The sequence below is a fragment of the Cebus imitator genome, unplaced genomic scaffold (assembly GCF_001604975.1).
Source record: "Cebus imitator isolate Cc_AM_T3 unplaced genomic scaffold, Cebus_imitator-1.0 Scaffold2, whole genome shotgun sequence".
Lineage (NCBI taxonomy): Eukaryota > Metazoa > Chordata > Mammalia > Primates > Cebidae > Cebus > Cebus imitator.
Genome location: NW_016107317.1, coordinates 2,227,286 through 2,231,869, shown reverse-complemented (window position 1 = coordinate 2,231,869; position 4,584 = coordinate 2,227,286). Strand labels below are relative to the sequence as shown.

Here is a 4,584-nt window from a genome sequence, read left to right as displayed (position 1 = left end):
TTGACAAATGCACGATGACATGCATCTACCATTCTAGTATCATACAGAATAGTTTTGCTGCCCGAAAAATCCTCTGTCTGTTCATCCCTTCCTCCTAACTCATAGCAACCACTGATTCTTTTACTCTCCATAGTTTTGCCTTTTCCAGAGTGTCATATAATTGGAATCATACAGTATGTAACCTTTTGAAATTGGCTTATTTTGCTTAGTTTATGCATTTAAGTTTCCTCCATGTCTTTTTATGGCTTGATAGCTCATCTCATTTTAGCACTGAATAATATTCCATTGTCTGGCTGTTCCACAGCTTATTTATTCACTCACCTACTGAAGGACGTCTTAGTTGCTTCCAAGTTTTGACAATTATGAACAAAGCCGCTATACACATTCATATTCAGGTTTTTGTGTGGACATAAATTTTAAACTCATTTGGGTAAATACCAAGGAACACAATTGCTGGATTGTATGGTAACAGTAAGTTGAATGTTAGAAGAAGCTGGCAAACTGTCTTCCAAAGTGGCTGTACCATTTTGCACTCCCACCAGCAATGAATGAGAGTTTCCCACTTACTTTTCAACAAACTGCTGGCACTTTCCCACTTTCACTACCCCACTAAAACTTCTTTTGTTAAGATAAGCAAGGGCTTCCTAGTTGCTGTCAATGTGCCCTTCTTAGCTCTTATTTTACTGGACCTTTCTGTTGACCACTCACATGTACTTTACTCTCTTATCTCCTCACCTCTACTACTAGTTGTTTTGGTTTCTCTTCCCCATTTAGATGGCTCCTTCTCTTTCTCTGTTGTTAGCCTTTTTTTTTGGTCTCGGTTTATCCTTCGATTATTGGTATTTGAAAATTTCCTCCGTCACATGTTTGTAATTCTGCACACTCTTCAGAGGTAATTTCCAAAATCTAACAGCAATCCAAAGATTTATTTTTTAATTTTTAATTTTTTTTTTTTTTGACAAAGTCTCGCCCTGCACCCAGGCTGCAGTGCAAAGTGGCCCATCTCAAATCACTGTAACCTCCGTCTTCGGGGTTCAAGCAATCCTCTCACCTCAGCTTTCTGAGTAGCTAGGTCTACAGACATGTGCCACCACACCTGGCACTTTTAAATTTTTTGGTAGAGACAGAGGCTTCCCTATGTTGTCCAGGCTGGTCTCAAATCCTGGGCTCAAGTAATCCTCCTGCTTTGGCCTCCCAAAGTTCTGGGATTACAGCTGAATTTTTTTTTTTTTTTTTTTTGAGACAGAGTCTTGCTCTATGGCCCATGCTGGAGTGCAGTAGCATGACCTCGGCTCACTGCAATCTCCACCTCCCAGGTTCAAGCGATTCTCCTGCCTCAGCCTCCCGAGTTCCACAGTAGCTGGGACTACAGACGCAATCACGCCTGGCTATATTTTTTGTGTTTTTAGTAGAGACGGGGTTTTGCTATGTTGGCCAGGCTGCTCTCAAACTCCTGACCTCAGGTGATCCACCCGCCTCCACCTCCCAAAGTGCTGGGATTATAGGCGTGAGCCACTGCGTCGGCCTACAGCAGAAATTCTTAACTGAATAGGAGGAGATACACATTTTCATTGGCTTACTGCTAATCTCCACATGGACGTCTCTTAGCCTGCTAAAATTCAGCATATTACCCCGTTCTTGGGCACCAAATATAAGCAAATCTCTGCCCCTCTTCCTTGATTTTTGATCCAAGTGGGTGGCACTACTGTCCCTCTTAAACTGCTCCCACCTGAAATCTGAAACCGTCTTAGGTGCCTTGTTCTTGCTTGGCCCTCCACATTCAAGAAAATTGATTTTGCTTCCTAGACATGCCTCCAGTCGGCCTCTCCTTCACATCGCCACAGCCACTGCCTTGGATCGGCCCTCCTTCATTTCCGGTGCTGATGCAATGGTCTCCGGATTGCTCTACTTCCGGTCTCGTTCTCTGCTCTTCCTCCCTCCACACCAGCTTCTGGGCGATCTTTTTATTTTTATTTTTATTTTTATTTTTTTTCCCCATTTATTTATTTTATTGCATTTTGGGTTTTGGGGTACATGTGAAGAACATGCAAGATTGTTGCATAGGTACACACGTGGCAGTGTGATTTGCTGCCTTCCTCCCCATCACCTACATCTGGCATCTGTCCCCTTGCTATCTCTCCCCAGCTCCCTACCCCCCACCGTCCCTCCCCTATTTCCCCCCAACTGACCCCAGTGTGTAGTGCTCCCCTCCCTGTGTCCATGTGTTCTCATTGTTCAACACCTGCCTATGAGTGAGAACATGCGGTGTTTGATCTTCTGCTCTTGTGTCAGTTTGCTGAGAATGATGGTTTCCAGGCTCATCCATGTCCCTACAAAGGACACAAACTCATCATTTTTGTTTATAAAGTAACCCTCAGCCGCGTCATTCCTCTGCAATACTCACGGCCTTGAGAAAAAGAAGTCTGAGCTCTCTGGTGTGGTGGGCAGCGTCCTTCATGGTCTGACTCTGCCTGTTCTTTTGAAATTCCGTTTCTCCCTGAGTTTCCTGGGGCTTTCCATCCTTTCTCAGGCCCCAGGAATGTCACATTTCTGCCTGTGCCTGAAATACCCTTCTCTTGTCTGCCCAGGCGCTGTCTGTATTCTAAAGCACCTCTTTTATTTGGAGCTTCTCCCTCTTCTACTCCCATCCCCACCCCCGAGCTGAGTTAAGTGCCTCTTTCTTTTTGTACCATAATCCCTTGACATCTCGGCAGCACTGCCAGTCACGCCATTTCATATCGCTCCATTTTCTTGTTCAAGATCCTGTGGACTTTTTATGTGCATGATGTTTACTTTAATACTTACAAATGGCTTTCCCATACGCTGTTTCCTTTGATCTTCGTGGTACTCCTTTTGTCCTTGAATTGTGTAAAAACCCCCAAAAACTAACAACCACCACCAGAGTCTCAAGCAAAGATTATATGTTAATACTTTATTTGGAGTGGAATTCCTGGGCAGCTAGAGTGAGGGAAGAAGGACGAAGGGAATTTAAGCAGGGAGGGAGGGTAGGCAAACATAAGGTGGCTTCTTTCTTATCCTGCGGACCACCATTTCACAAAGAGACACAACAGCCAGGTGCCCATCACATAAGGCATCTCCTGAGAGGCTGCATAGATCCACTGAGCTCCAGAACAGGCTGTCATGTTTGAGAAGGTGGAAAAGTAAGTCATTTATTCATCGGTGGCTTCTTATTTTGTGCTTTTCTTTTTTTCCACCTAACTGGTGTGCTATATTTTGTGCTTTTCATTGGACAAAATTTATCCATTTATTTTCTTTCCTTCCCTCCCTCTTCCTCCCTTCTTTCCTCCTTGTCTTTTCCTTTCCTTTCCTTCCTTCCCTCCCTCCCTTATTTCTTCTTTCTTTCCTTTCTTTCTCTTTCTCTCTTCTTTCTTTCTTTCTTCTTATTTTTTGAGACAAAGTCTGGTACTGTTACCCAGGCTGTAGTACAGTGGCATGATCTTGGCTCACTGCAACCTCTGCCTCCCAGGTTCAAGCGATTCTCCTGCCTCAGCCTCCCGAGTAGCTGGGACTACAGGTGTGCACCACCACGCCCAGCTAATTTTTGTATATTTAGTAGGGACAGGGTTTCACCATGTTGGCCAGGATGGTCTCGATCTCTTGACCTTGTGACCCACCCACCTTGGCCTCTCAAAGTGCTGAGATTACAGGTGTGAGCCACCGTGCCTGGCTGATTTCATCTCTTAAATAAAAGTATTCACACTTAAAAAATGGGATGAACTGGTATTCCCTCCTTCTTAAAAATGTTTCTAGAGCTACTAAAACACTTGGCATTTACAAAATAATTGATAAAAATATTCCTCTGGATTGTACAGGAAGGGAGACAGTGACTGTGGATAAGACAGGGCATATGATATTAATCAGACTTGGCTTCTTTGTCTCCAGCTTCATCAGAGGCTGGACTTTCCCTGTTTTGAGTTTGTCCATTTTTCTGCAGGTAAATCTTGAATTTCTTGGTTAGCCACTTTGGCCTGTTTTCCCTTTACCTTCTTTTCCCCCTTTGTTTACCTTTTTTGTCTGAAGGTTTATCCTTTCCTACTGCCTTTTTTGTTTTTGTTTCTACTGTTGCAGGAACAGGTTTAGCTGACAACCTCACCCGTCTCCTCTTGGGCTCTTTCTTCACCATGCCTTGGGCTGAGCTGACCTTCCTCTTGGGTATCTTGGTGATGAGGAGGCTGCTGCCACTCCTCTCACAGCTGGAGCTGCTGAGACCTGCAGCTGGGGCAGTGGGAGAACCATCTGGAACCTGGGTCAAGCAAATTTGAGACAGCACATACATGGTCAAATTCATCAATGATGTTAGAAAAACCCAGTTTCCCTCAGATTGCTGATGAGGGAACTGAAACTAGAGAAACAAATTGTCCAGAGTCACATAACCATTGTGATTGAGTTAGAATATCTTTCAAAGTACTTTTCGATGTATATTTTACAGTGTTTTGCACTGAACAAATGTGTGTCTGAAGTTTCTATTCTTTTTTTTTTTTCTCTCTTTCCTCAAACACTGATGACATTTTTCGTTTTTAACTTTTATTTTAGGTTCAGGGATACATGTGCGGGTTTATTATC

At 43.7% G+C, this 4,584-nt stretch overlaps 1 pseudogene; it reads right to left on the bottom strand.

Annotated features, from left to right (window-relative positions):
- Positions 1-3,874: 3,874 nt before the first annotated feature.
- On the bottom strand, positions 3,875-4,297 carry LOC108303596 (annotated as a pseudogene).
- Positions 4,298-4,584: the final 287 nt, after the last annotated feature.